The following is an 18,389-nucleotide window of genomic DNA, read 5'->3' as shown; positions in this document are numbered from 1 at the left end:
CTTTTATTTCCTGAGGAAAGCAAAATTTAAAATTACACTTTATTTTCCTTCGCTTCCTTAATTGACTATGGACAACATAAATACAAAGAATTAACACTATGAGGCTCTAAAATGAAAACAGACAACAAACACACAAAAATGTACCATATATAAGCAACAGTAATTTATTATCTTCTGAAAATTTAGGGAAACATTATGCAGTACTATACTATATCAGAAGTACTGAGACAATAGGAACACCCCTGTCTCTAGATTACAATCTTGTTTAATTAGGTACAAAGAGTAATTATTTTTGTTAAACTCATTACTAAAATTTCAGAGATCCAACCATGTATAATATGAGTATCTTTAAAAAGTATATTTAATTGGAATCTAACATCCAACGTTACAAAATATAAGAAAACAAACCATGGAAAATGGATGCCTCTGTTACGTCACAGCACAGAGATTAAAGGTATACTAGCAGGAAACAGGGCATAGTTTTACCTAATTACATATAAGTCGTAAAGCATGAAGGAGGGGATGAGAAGTGAAGAGAAACTGTTTCTGTAATACCTAAAAACTATGATGGACTGAAGATGACCTATCTGCCATCATCATTAGGATGAAGCAGTGCTACATAGGAGAGATGCATGAAGACCTCTAAATAGAAGAGATAAAAAGGTGCACAAAGACCTTGTTTTTTCCAATCTATAACATATAGCCATCCTCAAAGATATTTGAATTCAACCTTCTGAGAAACTTGTATCCAGAGCAAGCTATCAACACTTTGGGGAAGAATCATTTTAAAGGTAAGTCTGGTAGCTCTGGCAAATTACCCACAAAAACTGGTTACATATTAGAAGATATTTTATTCAGAGTTTATACAAATTTTTATTTATATACACTACACATTAATGTTAGGTGATGAATCTAATTTAGTGGAATATTATATTCATTCTGATTTCTACAAATGATTTCATTAAAATGAATAGATTCTGGATTGGTTTTCCATAACAAATAATTTAAGCAATCCTCTTGTTTAAATAGTTTTTGTTCAAAATAAACCTTTTTTATTTTAAACAAATATACCACTGTGATACTCCATTCATCATAAGAGACTAAGAAACCATTCCAGCAATGCTTCCTTTCATCATCAAAACAATGTCTCTGCAGTGTTTCCTTAGAGTAATTGTTTTGGTAACTATGGCTCTAATTACTATTTTTAAGAAGGTCCCAGAGGAAAAAAATCATGCATACAAGGCATTTTCAATTATTTTTGAAGAAACGGGTCATGAAAACACAAAGATGTAAATAATAATACACTAATAAAATAAAGTTATAAAATATGAGATGCCACAGAGAAAAACCTAGGAAGTTATATAATAAGTGATCCAAATAATAAGGACTATTAAAAAAAAAAAAAAAAAGACTATAGGATTAACAAACAAGCTAGCCTGGATTCTGACTGCTTTGTAACTAACTTTTACGTGGCTTTATGTGGCTTTGGGCAAATGACTTAACCCTTTTGATTCCCAGTTTATCTGAAAATACAAACGTAAGAAGTAACGATCCTTCCTATTCCAAAATTCTCTTATACCAAAGTTAGGTAAACACAGGAGCAAACAATGTTCATTCTTTCTACATCCCAAGCATTATAAATCTGCTGCTAAAAGAAAAAAGAAGGGTTAGATGTACAGACAGGCATGGGTGTGCTGGGTTAGGAAAGAAAAGAAAAGCAAAAAAAGAGTTTCCTTTAATTGGTATTTATGTGTTCTGTGGAGAACCAGCATTACAGTCTAGTTTAGGAGTTGCCATAAACTGAATGAAAACAAAGAACTAACAAAGCAATATAGCTATCTTTCTCAAAAATATGTGATTTTTAAAAATGTCAGATTATCTCATTCCTTGGCTTGATATCCTTCAAGTGGCTTCCACATCATTTAGATTAAAATTCAACGTCCCTAACAGTTTCCAAGGCCTTACATAGTACACATGCAACCTATGCTCTTGCCCCCTGCCCCACAGCACAGCACCCTGTCGCTCTAATCACATCTACCACTCTCTTTTTCACTCTCATTACTAAGTCATATTGGCTTCCTTGCTATTCAAAAAAAAAAAAAAAGAATGTTTCCACTTTGTACTTGCTGTTCCATTTTCCGGATATTACATATATCCCTCTCTCGTTTCCTGCATGTCTCTGCTTAAACAACTTCTTTTCAGATAGGCCTTCTCAGAACATTGTATAAAAAAGCAGTTTCCCCAACCTTCTATCACTCTGCTTTATTTTTCTCAAAGTATTTACTACCACCTGACATATTTGCTTTTTACTTTCTGTGTCCCCTGGCTAAAATAAAAGTTTTTTGGGGTTATAAGCCGTATCTATTTGCTGGTCACTTATTTTGCAGTGCCAACCCAGATTGCTTAAGACAAGCACACAGCAGATACTCTGTAAACTTTTGCTGAGCGAATGAGCTAATGAATACAGTGCCATGGTTTGTATGTTTGTCCCCTCCACATCTCATGTTGAAATTTGATCCCCTTGTTGGAAGTGGGGCCTGATAAGGAGGTGTATGGGGGTCTTAGTGCCATCCTTCCAGTAATTACAGCCTGCAAAATGATGAGCCAAATAAAACTCTTTTCTTTATAAATCACCTAGTCTCTGGTATTCCTTTATAGTAACCCAAATGGTCAAAGACAAGATTGCCCAAAGCTGTTATTTTCAGTATCACTAATAAGTATTTTTTAAAATGTTAAAAAAAAACACAAACTCCAAATTCTCCAACTCAATTGCAACCCAAAGTACATTACATTTGAAGAAGAAATTCCCACTTAGAAGGGTTCAGAAAAGGAAAGTATAAGTATAAAGTAGTTGGAATATGTTATTTGTTTTACCTCTATTTCCATAATATTATAATCTATAATTAATTAGGCTCAAGTCACATATCTCTTTAAAGTTTATAGCTATACTAGTGTCCCCTGATACTTCCACTACAACATTCCTCAATTCATAAAGAGTTTAGAAAGATACTTTCTTCCCTAATAATGGCAAGCTATGCAACTAAAATAAGATTCTGTAATCATTTGGGGAATCAACATAGAAGAATCTCAGCAGTTCTTCCCTATACTAGGGTCTAAGTTAAACAAACAAACAATAAGATAGCCTCACTGCTGCCTCCATTGCACAGCTGGGTTTTTTTGCTGTTGTGTTTTTGTTTTTATTTTTAAAAAAAGACCTAGCAGAGTCAAAGGTGTTACACCACTCCTTGCCTAACAGTTAATTACCAAAGGACAGAGGATGGTTTTAGTAAATAAGGAATCCAAAAGCTATCTATTCATTTGGGCTTCTGCTGACAATATTTTCTAAACTTTTTTGAAACTACTAATTCTTTGAGGGGAGATTACTACAGAAATACAACTAGATTTTTTCTTTTAACTTGCATGGTTTTGACTTAAAGTTGTTACAAATACTTTCTTACACCATTCACTTTTAGACAGTAAAGAATTCTAAATTAGTAAACAGGGACAGTATTTTCTTGGCATCATGCATGTAAACAATTTCAGCTCATCTCTCTGAAACTCTGTACAATCACTGTCAACTACGCCTAGCAATGCTGAAACCAAGTGAACCATCAGTTTCCAGTCTTAGAAGGGTTAGAGAAACTATTAGAAAGGCTAAAGAGAAGTTAGTTGTGTTTTAATTGTTGTTGTTGCTCGTTTCAATGTGTTATTTTAAGTAATGTAAGTCTGATACACAGAAAGGTAATACTACCACTCCTCCCTGTTCAGAATGCATCTGGAGAACAGTATTCAACTTGAACACTGTAGTTATTAATGGTGGCACTGACAAACTAGAGAGCAAAGCAGAGAACAGAAACCAGGATAGTGAGACACTACAAATCTGTGCATAATGATAGCTGAAAGAGCTGGAAAGACGATGCCTAGAAAGAGAGTCCAGTGTGAACACCTACCTCAAATATTTGATCAGCAGATCTAAGAAACCTGAAAGGTATTTATACCATGAGATTCCAAAGGGAGGAAAAAAGCACTATTAAGCATTTCAAAGAAACCCATTTTCAGCTCCATATATGAAATATTTTCTCAACAAATAAAGCTTTCTAAAGCTAAAACTGGTGTCTCATGAGAAAGCAAGTTTTCCTATCATCTAAATTGTGTAAGAAGTTAAATGACTATTATTTAATACGGATGTTTACCAAAGAGTTTCTTACTCAAACAGAGGATTCTGCCTTTGATAACATTAGAGACTTTTTCATCTGAAATATCTATAAAAAGTCCTTTAAGAGTAAATGCCAGAGTAAACAAAGAAAAGTCTACAAAAGTAAGACCCATCAGGCCTAGAAAACACGCTCTCTTTATTTTTTTCCCCACACACCCGTGATTGGTCCCTTACATAACGGCTCTTCCATTCTCATCACATTTCCATTACCTTGGTAGTGGCCTTAAAAACCTCAAATTCATCAACAACCTCTTATCTCTGAGAACTGAGATCATCTGTGTCAATATGAGTTAGTAGTTCGTTCAAGGAAATCTTTGCCTGGCAAAGATAAGACTATAAACCAAAAAAATTACCTACTATTTGCTTCAAGACATTTTCACAGATCAATTTATCAGAGACAATCGTCCAAACACCTGGATAAATAGCTTACTTTAAGACTCTTGCCTCAGTGTCAACAAACCTCAACTGTTCCATCACAGAATTTGCCTAATCCACATAAGCTGCCTGTCTTAAAAAGCCCATCTTAAACCATTTAAGCCCATATCCCAAAGCCCTATTAATATCCTTCTTCTACTTCTTCCTTCTGAAACACTGCGAAGTTTTTCATACTGTAGTTAAATTCTAATACATTTTTTGGCTTTGCTTTACTAACAGATTGATGACATTGTGGGGAATTCACCATCTCCATGCACCTACTTCTATACTGAACCACCAAAAAACCCCCAAACCCAAAAGAGCTACTGTATCGACTACAACATTAACTTCCTTCCTGAAACACTACTCGTTATTTTTTTGTACTTTAGGTTCTGGGGTACATGTGCAGATCATGCAGGGTTGTAGTATAGGTACACACATGCCAAGGTGGTGTGCTGCCTCTGTCCCCCATCCCCTATACCTGGCATTTCTCCCCACATTACCCCTCCCAACCTCCTTACCCCACAATGTCCCTCCCCTAGGCCCCCACTAACAGACCCCAGTGTGTGATGCTTCCATCCCTGTGTCCACATGTTCTCATTGTTCAACACCTGCCTGTGAGAACATGCGGTGTTTGATTTTCTGTTCTTGTGTCAGTTTGCTGAGAATGATGGTTTCCAGGTTCATCCATGTCCCTATAAACGACACGAGCTTTTTTTTATGGCAGCATAGTATTCCACAGTGTATATGTGCCACATTTTCTTTGTCCAGTCTATCACTGATGGGCATTTGGGTTGGTTCCAGGTCTTTGCTATTGTAAACAGTGCCGCGATGAACATACGTGTGCATCAAAACACTATTCTTATTATTCTATGGCTTAAAAATTTTTAAACTAAAAAGTAAACACACACAGTATTTTACAAATCATCTTCAATTTCAAAAACATGTTTCTTAAGTAAAACTATCCAGACACATACTATGTGATTCTTTTTATGGGAACTTCAAGCATAGGCGAGGTAATCTGCAGTGATAAAAATTATTAACAGTGGCTTCCTATGAGGAATGGTGGATGTACAAGCAAGGGGCCCTGAAGAAATTTTGTAGGGGAATAAAGAGGTTTTATATTGATTATTACAGGGAAATATACACTTATTAAAATATGCATTTATGATCTGTGTATTACATAATTTACACATTTCACTTCTAAAACATTTTTTAAAAGTCCATTTAAGATTTCTAATTCCAGACAAGTTGGATGTACCTGTATCTGCCCCTCTGATTAAATACTGCCAAATACCCTGGACATTACACATAAAACAAACATAAGAAGATTCAGAAAGGTAGAGAGAAAAAAGCATACAAAACAGGGACTTCAGGACTAACACAACAATGATTTTCACTTCATATATCCCAGACTGGATGATAGTGGAGAAGCCGGCAGCCAGAAACACCAACAGACAAAGCTCCCCGACCCCAAAAGAAGCTCCAGCCATTCTCTCTTGCCAAAGGACTAGAAAAGGGGACAACATTCTCTTTCAGACAAACACTGAAATAGACATTTGTCTCTGTTATACAAACAACTTCTTAGGTAACTACCCAAAACCATTCTTACTTAAATCATTCCATGATTTCCTACTGCTCAAATGATTAGGAGCAAATTATCACAAAGCTTTCAAGGTCCTTCATAATCTAGCAACAAATTGTCTTTCCAGTCTCACTTCTCAAGTCTTGCAGGCACTAACCACATCAAATTACACTCTGTTACCTGAACGAGGCATATGGCCTTTGTCCATTCTGTCCTATCTTTCCAATTGCCCATTAACTGAAGAAATTTAATTTTTTTCTTACAATATCCAGCCTAAGGAAAAGCCTCTTTCACTCCTACTGTGTTCACACAGCACTTTGCTTATATTATGATTATAGCTAGTCTCAAAACTCTATCAAAAATTAACTGTATAATCACCGGCAGCCCTTGAATACATTGTGAACTTTACAAATACAGGAACTGAGCCCAAAATACTGTTATATCCCGAGAGCTACACAGAGAGAAGAGCACACAGTAGTTATTCATTGAATTGAATTAAATAAATGACTTGAAGTGTAAGTGTATCTGGTGGAAAAGTGTGATAAACTTCACTTTTTTTCTGAGTCAGTGCCACTGGCTTCCTGGACTCAGAGCTTATTTGGAGTTGAAATGTATTTGGACTGTTAGAATTTCATACCCTAAGCTGCTGCTTTCACTGTAATCTTGTCCTGTTTTCAATCTAAGGAACACACAAAGTACAAGGTATTTAATCTCCACAACTAATAATAGAGTCTATTCAAAAGTAGATAATAAAGATTTTAAAAGGGTTCTAATACTGCAATATTGGAATGCCCTTTCTGCTGACTCAAGTCCTGTTTATAAAATAATGGGCTAGCAAGACATTACATAGAGGATTTAGTTGATGCTTATATAATTTTTGCTTCTATAGCACTTGTTGAAAGGACAATCACTTGGTCAAAAAAAAATCTATTTTAAAAGTTCTATTTAACCTCTAAGTGCTTTATAAAACACTCAATTAGATTTTTCCCATACTCTGCCTAAATAAAGTCTATACTCTTTGTAAACTGCAATAAGTCTAACTAGCAACAAAGTATTCCAATGGCTTTTCACTCTGTTATACAACTTCCTCATCTTTCCAGCTCATATTAGAGGGAAAATGCCATGTGCTATCAGGATCTAAAGTTGATTAGAAAATACAACTATTAATTAATAAGGAAATAAATTTCTGCATGTAATCTTATTCTTGGAGCAAACAGCATTTTTAAAAGTCACATCAATTATATCAGGCCATATTATCATTGTTGATGCTAGGTTTTGAATACTGACAGCTGGACACTTAAAAAAAAAAATCCAAGAAGTCTGTTTTACTACCATCAATGAATGGTACAGAGAGAGCAAGAAAGACTGATGAAAGTGAGAGAGGGACAAGTCTAAAATCTGAAAGTTTCTAGAACTATGGTGAAAGAAAGTGCTAGGAGAAAATGAAAACCACTTTTTCTAAAATGAGAATTCCTTTAATAATGACTTAATAACCAGCAATGAAGTATACATTACAATTCACTGAAGAGTTGTTACAGTTAAATGACTGCTAGTTATATTTACAGTGTATTTTAATAAAAACTGTTAATTTAAAAGAGGCTGAAGGTGGCTGCACATGGTTGGCTCACCCCTGTAATCCCACCACTATGGCAGGCCAATGTGGGAGTATCCCTTGAGGCCAGGAGTTCAAGGCCAGCCTAGCTGACGTAGCAAGACCCTGTCTCTACAAAAAAATTTTAAAATTAGTTGGATGAGGTGGCAAGCACCTGTGGTCCCAGCTACTAAGGAGGCAGAGGTGGGAGGATGGCTTAAGCCTAAGATTCTGAAGTTAAAGTGAGCTGTGACCACACCACTGGACTCTAGCCTGTGCCACACAAGGAGACCCTGTCCCAAAAAAAAGAGGGTGATCCATGCTTTCAGATCTTAATCTGTTAACTGCTAAGCAAACTGTAGTAAATAATGGTTTCTATTTATAAGCAATAGAAGAGCATAATGAAGATGTATCACAGTCAAACATATAAAAACATTTTCACCTAGTAATGAGAGAATGGCATAGGAAAAAAAATCTTAAATATCTAATATTGTGAGATACTATAATTACCTAATAGCAAATATTCTGAGATGTAACAGTATAAGAAATTTAGGTGGTGTATATGTAATAGTATAAACAATTTAGGTGGTGTAGATGTAATATATAAACAATTTAGGTGGTGTAAATAAGAGAGTACCTTGATAACATAACGAAAACATTTCTACTCCACAAATGAGGTTTGAGACAGTCTCATATAATAAGGGAAAAGCATTCCTGAAGTGTAAGTTGAGTTTATATTTTGAACCTTAAACTATAACTTAAGGATTTAGTAAGCACATAAACTGAAAATCAAGTCTCAGATACAATATATGATTACTATTTATTTCATAATTAACTGTTTTCATTCTTTTAGTGAAATAAATTGTAAAGTCACCCAACTTACAGAGCTTTCAACAGATTTTTGCAGAATTTTATGTACCACACAATAATTGTGTTTCTTGGCAAAATAAAATGTTGCTTTTCACAGTAATTGCTTCTCTGGGAGAGAATTACAGCATTTTTGCATTATTAACACAGCAGCTTTGCTAGACATCTATTATATAATTCATTTTAGGAAAAAGCTTACTTTGAATATTATAAACTTCAATATTATGATTTTTCATCTTAAGGGATAAAAGAGTACAAGTTATAGTAAAGAAAAACAATATTTTAAATTGTTTTAAAATTTTTATGGTATATATTAACTTGCATTTCAACACACAGTTTGGAGTAAACCAAATTAAATATATTTCGGATAAATACAAAACTTTTCAAAGATATTAAGTTCTAGTATAACCTGCATAAAGTAATTTATTAACTAGACTAAATACTGATACCAATAGCTAGAAATAATTTCATAAATAATAACCTTTGTATTGTATATAGTAAAGTCTCCTAGTTACTATGTAAATCAAAATCAATGTGAAACAATTTCTCAGGTTACTCCAAAAACAGGCTTTACATTTTATAAATACCTAGGAAAACATAAGCAGCATTATGACCTAATCAGATAACAAAATGTACATAACCTATTAGGTCTGGTCATTTTACATGCACTTTCTTTGGCTCATTCATTCATTCAACAAGTTTGTGCAGCCTTACAGAGAGGATTATAAAGATGAGTAAAATTCTGATTCTGTGGTCAAGATATCTGCATTTGAGAAAGCTGTCGTGAGACAGCCAACTAGACTCCCCAGCATTGGCCCTTTCATAAAGACAGCCAAAACCTACCAAAACCTCTGGTATAGAGCGAAGGTGGTGCTAGGAGTAAAGTCCACAGCCCTAAACGCCTGTATCAAAAAGTCAGAAAGAACACAACACATCACCTAAGGTAACACCTCAAGGAACTAGAGAAACAAGAACAAATCAAACACAAATTCAGCAGAAGAAAGGAAATGACCAAGATCACAGCAGAACTAAATGAAATTGAAACAAGCAAAAAAAAAAAAAAAAAAAAAGATAAATGAACCAAAAAGCTGATTCTTTGAAAATATAAATAAAACTGATAGACTATTAGCAAGATTAACCAAGAAAAATAAAGAAAAAATACAAACAAGCTCAGTAAGAAATGAAATGGGAGATATTACAACTTAGACCACTGAAATACAAAAGATCATTTAAGGCTACTGTGAACACCTTTAGGTGCCTAAATTAGAATACCTAGAAGAGATGGATAAATTCCTGGAAAGATGCAACCCCTCTAGCTTATTTGATAGCCTCAACAGACCACTAACAAGCAGCAAGACTGAAATGGTAATTTAAAAATTACAAACAAAAAAAAGCTCAGGACCAGAATGATTCACAGCAGAATGCTACCAGACATTCAAAGAAGAATTGGTACCAATCCTACTGACAGTATTCCACAAGATGCAGAAAGAGAGAACGCTCCCTAAATCATTCTATGAAGCCAGTATCACCCTAATACCAAAACCAAGAAAGGACATAACCTAAAAAGATACTGCTAATGAACATATATGCAAAAATCCTTAACAAGATACTGAACCCAACAATGTATCAAACAGATAATCCACCTGAACAGATGATCAAGTGGGTTTCATACCAGGGATGCTGGGATCCAGGCACACAGTGCAAGTTATCAGTGGATCCACCACTCTGGGGTCTCAAGGATGGTGGCCTTCTTTTCACAGCTCCACTAGGCAGTTCCCCAGTAGGGACTCTGTGTGAGGGGTTCGACCCCACATTTCCCTTCCGCACTGCCCTAACAGAAGCTCTTAATGAGCACCCCGCCCCTGCACCAAACTTCTGCCTCGACATCCAGGTGTTTCCATATATCCTCTTAAATGTAGGCAGAGGTTCTCAAACCTCAATTCTTGACTGCTGTCCACCTGCAAGCTCAACACCACACGGAGACTGCTAAGGCTTGGAACTTGCACCCTTGGAAGCCACATCCCAAGCTGCACCTTGGCCCCTATCAGTCACAGCTGGAGCAACTAGGACACAAGGCACCCAGTCCCTAGGCTGCACACAGCACGAGGACCCTGAACCTGGTTTTCCTAGGAGGAAAACCATTTTTTCCCCCTAGGCCTCTGGGCTTGTGATGGGAGGGACTGCCATGAAGACCTTTGACATGCCCTGGAGACATTTTCCCCATTGTCTTGGAGATTAACATTAAGCTCCTTGTAACTTATGCAAATTTTTGCAGCTGGCTTGAATTTCTCCTTAGAAAATGGGTTTTTCTTTTCTAACTAGTTGTCAGGCTGCAAATTTCTTAACTATTATGCTCTGCTTCCCTTATAAAATTGAATGCTTTTAATAGCACCCACATCACTTCTTGAATGCTTTGCTGCTTAGAAATTTCTTCTATCAGACGCCCTAAATCATCTCTCTCAAGTTCAAAGGTCCACAAATCCCTAGGGCAGGGGCAAAATACCACCAGTCTCTGCTAAATATAACAAGAGTCACCTTTGCTCCAGTTCCCAACATGTTCCTCATCTCCATTTGAGACTGCCTCACCCTGCATTTCATTTTCCGTATCATTATCAGCATTTTGGTCAAAGCCATTCAACAAGTCTCCAGGGAGTTCCAAACTTTTCCACATTTTCCTGTGTTCTTCTCAGCCCCCCAAACTTTTCCAACCTCTGCCTGTTACCTAGTTCCAAAGTCACTTCTGCATGTTAGGATAGATTTTCAGCAGCAACCCATTCTACCAGTACCCATTTACTGTATTAATCCATTTTAACACTGCTGATAAAAGAAATACCCACAACTGGGAAGAAAAACAGGTTACTGGACTTAAACAGTTCCATGTGGCTGGAGAGGCCTCAAAACCATGGCAGAAGGCAAGGAGGAGAAAGTAGTATCTTACATGGATGGTGGCAAGAAAGAGTTAATTCAGGGGAACTCCTCTTTATAAAACCATCAGGTCTCATGAGACTTATTAACTATTATAAGAATAGCATGACAAAGACTTGCCCCCATGATTCAATTACCTCTCACTGGGTCTCTCCCATGGCATCTGGAAACTGTGAGGGTTAAAATTCAAGATGAGATTTCAGTGGGGACACAGCCAAACTATATCAGAGAGCGCTGTGTGCTCTCCAGTGCCCAGTCTTCCCAATGACACCACCGCTGCACTCACACTAGTGGCCTCACCCCCAACACTGCACTGCCACTGCTGCCAGTGTGAAAGGAAGGCACCAGTGCCACGCCCAAAAGATGTCTGCCCTTCTATGACACTATCAATGGTACAAACACATGCTTGGATGCCTGTACACCTGCACACCAGTGCCTCAGCCTGGCCAGTGGGCATACATTGTGCCAGGATGCTGATGCTGCTGGCATGAGTGAACCAGCACAAACACCACTGCCACCTTCCCATGAAGCACTTTCGCTACCACCACCCATGGGAGTGTTGTGACCAGCAATCTGGGAACAACTCAGCCCCTCCAGTAACCAGGAGGGACAAGAGAACAAATCTAGGTCCTGAAACCAGCCCCCCAGCGTTAGGGCATGCAGCTCAGGAGTGCTGAGCTAAGCCATGGCCCTCCAAACCTTCCAGAAACAAAGCCAGTCAACCAAACCCACTTTCTACCATAATCAAGGCCCCAAGGACATCAAAGAGGATAAAAGAACAAAAAACTCATACAAACGATGGCAACTTCAAAGACTGAAGGAACATCAGCCCACAAAGATAAGAACAAACCAGCACAAGAATTCTGGCAATTCAAAAAGCCGGAGTGTCTTCTTACCTCCAAATGATCACACTAGTTGCCCAACAATAGTGATTTTTGTCTTTTGAGATGGAGTTTCCCTCTTGTTGCCCAGGCTGGAGTGCAACAGCATGATCTTGGCTCACTGCAACCTCCGTCTCCCAGGTTCTAGTGATTCTCCTGCCTCTGCCACCCGAGTGGCTGGGGTTACAGATGCATGCCACCATGCCTGGCTAATTTTATATTTTTAGTAGAGACAGGATTTCACTATGTTGGCCAGGCTGATCTCAAACTCCTGACCTCAGGTGATCTGCCCACCTCAGCTTCCCAAAGTGCTAGGATTACAGGCATGAACCACCGTGCCTGGCCAACATGGTTCTTAACCAGGCTGAAATGACAGAAATACAATTAAGAATATGGAAAGAAATGAAGATCATCAAGATTCATCATGGTGATCAATGAAGATCATCAAGACAAAGTTGAAACCCAGTCCAAGGATACTAAGGAATACAATAAAATGATACAGGAGATGAAAGACAAAATGGCAGACAAAATGGCCATTTTAACAAAGAATCAAACTGAGCTGATAGAGATGAAAAACTCAAAAGAATTTCAGAATACAACTGCCAGTATTAACAGCAGAATTGAGCAAGGTAAGGAAAGAACCTCAAAGATCAAAGACTGGCTATGTGAAATAACTCAGTCAGACAGAAATAAAGAAAAAAAAATAAAGAAGAATGAACAGAATCTCTGTAAAATATGGGATTATAGAAAGGGACCAAATCTACGACTCATTGGTGTCCCTGAAAGGGGGAGAAAACAAACAACATGGGAAGTGTATTTCAGGATATCATCCATGAAAATTTCATCAAACTTGCTAGAGAGGTCAACATTCAGAGTCAGGAAATGCAGAGAACCCCTGTGAAATGCTACACAAGATGACCATCCCAAGAAACACAATCATGAGATTCTCTAAGGTCAAAATGAAAGGAAAAAATGTTAAGGCATGTAAAGAGAAGAAGATCACCTATTAAGGGAACCCCTATAACACTTAAAACAGTAGAAACCCTACAAGCCAGTAGAGACTGGGGACCTATATTCAGCAGTCTTAAAAAAATAAAATAAAAGAATTTCCAACCAAGAGTTTTATATCCAGCCAAATTAATCTTCATTAGCAAAGTAGTAAGATCCTTTCCAGAAAGTAAGTGCTAAGGAAATTTGTGACCATCAAAACCACCTTAAAAGAGGTTCTGAAGGGAGTGTGGTAAATGTGGAAAGAACAGACCATTACTGGCCACTACAAAAATATACTTAAATACATACACCAGTGACACTATAAAGTAACCACACAAACAAGTCTGCATAATAACCAGATGACAGATTAAGTAGGATGACAGGATCAAATCCACACATATCAATATCAACCCTGAATGTAAACAGGCTGAATGCCACAATTAAAAGGCACAGAGTGGCAAGTTGAATGAAGAATCAAGAGCCAATGGTATCCTGTCTTCAACAGATCCATCTCACATGCAATGTTATCTATAGGCTTAGTGTGAAGAGATGGAAGGAAATCTACCAAGAAAATGGAAAACAGAAGAAAGCAGGGGTTAGTATTCTAATTTCAGACAAAACAGTCTTTAAAGCAACAAAGACCAAAAAAGACAAGTCCTTTAAATAGGGGTAAAGAGCTCAATTCAATGAGAGGACCTAAGTATCTTAAATATATACACACCAACACAGGAACACACAGATGCATAAAACATGTTCATAGAGACCTACAAAGAGACTTACATAACCACACAATCTAATAGTGGAAAACAAATAAGTTAGACTGACCGCTAGCTGGACTATTAAAGAAAGAGAAAATATCCAAATAAACTCAGAAATGACAAAGGGGATGTTACCACTGACTCTATGGAGAAAAAAAAAAAAACCCTCAGAAACTACTACAAACAACTCTATGCACACAAGCTAGAAAATCTAGAAGACATAAGTTCCTAGAAACATACAACCTCCCATGAATGAACCAGGAAGAAATTGAATCCCTGAACTGACCAGTAGTGAGTTCTGAAATTGAATAATAAAAAGTCTAACAATAAGAAAAAGCCTAGGACCAGAAAGATTCAAAGCCAATTCTACTAGATGTATAAAGAAAAGCTGGTAACATACCCACTGAAACTACTGCAAAAAAAAAGAAAAAAAAAAAAAAAAAAAAAAAGAGGAGGGGTCTCCTTCTGAACCCATTCTATGAGGCCAGCATCATCCTGATACCAAAATCTGACAGAGAAACAACGAAACAAGAAAACTTCAGGCCAATATCTTTTATGAACATGGATGCAAAAATCCTCAACAAAATACTAGCAAACTAAATCCAGCAGGACATCAAAAAGTTAATCCACCATGATCAAGTAGCCTTCATCCCTGAGATGCAACACTGGTTCAACATACACAAATCAATAAATGTGATGTATAACATAAGCAAAACTAATAAAACAAACCGTATGTCCCAGGCATGGTGACTCATGCCTGTAATCCCAGTACTTTGGAAAGCCGTGGCTGGTGGATCACTTGAGGCCAAGATTTCAAGACCAGCCTGCTCAACATGGTGAAACTCTGTCTCTACTAAAAATACAAAAATTAGCTGGGCACGGTGGTGAGCACCTGTAATCACAGCTACTTGGGAGGCTGTGGCATGAGAATCATTTGAAACCAGGAGGCAGAGGTTGCAGTGAGCCAAGATCACACCATTGCACTACAGCCTGGGCAACAGAGCGAGACTGTGTCTCCAAAACAAACAAACAAACACGTGATCATCTTAATATATACAGGAAAGGCTTTCAATAAAATTCAATATTCTTTCATATTAAAAACCCTCAACAAATCAGACACTGAAGGAACTTATTTCAAAAAAAAATACAGCCCTCTATGAAAAACCCACAGCCAACATCATAGTGAATAGGCAAAGGCTGGAAGCATTCCCCTTGAAAGCTGGAACAAGATGATGCCTTCTCTCACTACTCCAATGCAACATAGTACTGTAAGTCCTAGCCAGAGAAAAATCAGGCAAAAGTATGAAATAAAAAGCACTCAAATAAAAAGAGAGGAAGTCAAACTATCTACGTTTGCTACCAATATGACTCTATACCTAGAAAACCCCACGGTCTCTGTCCAAAAGCTCCGTGATCTGATAAACAACTTCAGCGAAGTTTCAGGATAGTAAATTAATGTACAAAAATCGACAGCACTCCTATACATCAACAATATCCAAGCTGAAAGCAAAATTAAGAATGTAATCCCATTGACAATTGCTACAAAAAGAATAAAATATTTAAGAACACAGATAATCAGGGAGGTGAAAGAACTCTAAAATCTTTCACAATTCTAAAACCCTGTTCAAAGAAAGCAGAGATGATACAAACAAATGGAAGAACATTCTGTATTCATAATTATGAAGAATCACTATAGTTAAAATGGCCATACTGCCCAAAAGCAATCTAGAAATTCAATGCCATTCCTATGAAACTACCAAGGACATTCTTTAAAGAATTAGGAAGAGACAATTTTAAAATTCATATGATGAAACCAAAAAATAGCCAAGACAATCCTAAGCAAAATGGGCAAAGCTGGAAGCATTTGGCATTACCAGACTTCAAACTATACTGCAATGCTACAGTAACCATAACAGCATTGTACTGGTACAAATATATACACACACACCCCATGGAACAGAACAAAGAGCCCAGAAGTAATGCTGCACACCTACAACTATCTGATCTTTGATAAACCTGACAAAAACAAATAATGTGGAAAGGATTCCCTATTCCGTAAATGGTGCTGGGATAACTGGCTAGCCATATGCAGAAAATTGAAACTGGACCCCTTCCTTATACCATACATAGAAATCAACTAAAGATGAATGAAAGACTTAAATGTAAAACCACAACTATAAAAACCCCAGAAGATAACCCAAGAAATACCATTCTCAAGATAGGACCTGGCAATTACTTTATGACGAAGACACTCAAAGCAAGTCCAAGAAAAAGAAAAGTTGACAAATGGGACATAATTAAAGAGTTTCTGCACACCAAAAGCACTTATGAGCAGCATAAACGAACAGCCTACAAAATAGGATAAAGTGTTTGCAAATTATGCATCTGACAAAAGTCTAATATCCAGAATTTGCAAGAAACTTAAATAAGCAAAAAAACAACTCCCTTTAAAAGTGGGCAAAAGACACAAACAGACACTTTTCAAAAGAAGACATACACATGGCCCAAAAGCCTAAGAATAAATGCTCTACACTGTTAATCATTACAGAAACGCAAATCAAAACCACAAAGAGATGTTACCTCACACCAATCAGAATGGCTACTAAAAAGACAAAATTGTAGATTTTGGCGAAGTTGTGGAGAAGAGGAAAGCTTATACACTGCTGGTGGGAGTGTACATTAGTCCTGCCAATGTGGAAGGCAGTTTGGCGATTTCTCAAAGAACTTAAAACAGAATTAATTACCATTTGACCCTCAATACCATTATCGTGTATACACCCCCCAAAATATAAATTGCTCTACCATAAAGACACATAACATTTATGTGTATCACAGCACTATTCACAGGAGCAAAGAAATGGAATTAACCTAAATGTCCATCAATGGTAGACCAGATAAAGAAAATGTGGCATATGTATAACATGGACTATTGAGCAGCCATAAAAAAGAATGAGATCATTTGCTTTGCAGAAACATGAATGAAGCTGGATGCCATTATCCTAAGCAAACTAACACAGGAACAGAAAACCAAATACAGCATGCTCTCATAAGTGGATAGTAAACACTGAGTAAACATAGACACAAAGAAGGGAACATCATCTCCCAGTTGCCACCACAGCCATGATTGCCAGGCATGCATCGGTGGGTTGATTAATTTGTCTCTTACCATTGGTGTCTGTGCCATTAAATTTCCCACCATGGCTGATGCCGCCATGGAGTAAGATCCATTTGGCATTCCTGCTGGCACCCCTGGGGATCCTGTGCTGGGAATAGAGTGGCTGGCGCCAATGAAGAAGACCCAGCTATGGCCTTCTTGGCACAGCATGAGAGCCAGACTATGGGTATCAAGAACAACAAGGCCTTTAACATCCTGGATGGTGATGCCCCTCGGCCCTAGCCACAAGGTAAACACCTGGGAGTCCAGATGATGTTGACAGAGTGACGATGGTGACTACCACCAGGAAAGTAATGGTCCAAGAGACAATTATGCAACTATTTCACAAGTGGATCGACTGCAATCACAGCCTGAAAATATTCGCAAATGGAAAGAAGAGAAAATGGAACATTTGGAAGCCCTTGCTTGTCAGAAGCAATAAGCAGAGTAGAAAGAAAAAGGGATAAAGGAGCTAGACGAGTGGTGGGCAAGAGATAATGAGCAACTACAGAAAACAAAAGCAAAAAACAGGGCAGAAGACTTTGTAAATGACATTGACGGGTTGTCCCCTGGCACTGCCGTGTGACTGTAAACCCAGGTCCAGCCAGCAGGCCAAAGAGGTCTGCTGCATGCACTCAGTCCTCAACTCCCTCAGGCGGGCACCCCTGGTGCAATCAAACCGCCCTTGGAAACACTACATCTGTATCTTAATACTACTCAGTGAAGTTCTACAAAGTAACTGGATTAATTATGTTGAATTCTTTTGGACCAAACTATTTTGTGTTTACAGCTGATCTTTTTTTGTGGTTGCATGTTTCCTTCATCTGTGTCCTCCCTGTCATATACAGAGGAAGGGAAGGAGGGAAAGGAAGAGAGGGAGCCTCCTAACAGTAGTCTCAACCTGTGCTTTTGTGGATTATTCTGAGAATAAATTTCTATTTCAAACAAAAACAAAAAAACAAAAAACAAAAGAAACAAACAACAGATACTAGGGCCTACTTGAGGGTG

General features: G+C 37.5%; 1 protein-coding gene and 1 pseudogene across 5 annotated transcripts in view; one reads left to right on the top strand and one right to left on the bottom strand.

Annotated features, from left to right (window-relative positions):
• Nucleotides 1-18,389, bottom strand: part of TUSC3 (tumor suppressor candidate 3) — a 218,223-nt gene that overhangs the window by 57,413 nt on the left and 142,421 nt on the right. The gene's annotated exons all lie outside the window — the stretch shown is intronic.
• LOC116558184 lies at nucleotides 7,553-18,175 on the top strand (annotated as a pseudogene).

The sequence above is a fragment of the Sapajus apella genome, unplaced genomic scaffold (genome assembly GCF_009761245.1).
Source record: "Sapajus apella isolate SASKATOON/1434 unplaced genomic scaffold, GSC_monkey_1.0 scaffold21, whole genome shotgun sequence".
In the NCBI taxonomy this organism is placed as follows: Eukaryota; Metazoa; Chordata; class Mammalia; order Primates; family Cebidae; genus Sapajus; species Sapajus apella.
The sequence above is the reverse complement of the archived record's forward strand: the minus strand, read 5'-3'. Positions and strand labels throughout refer to the sequence as shown.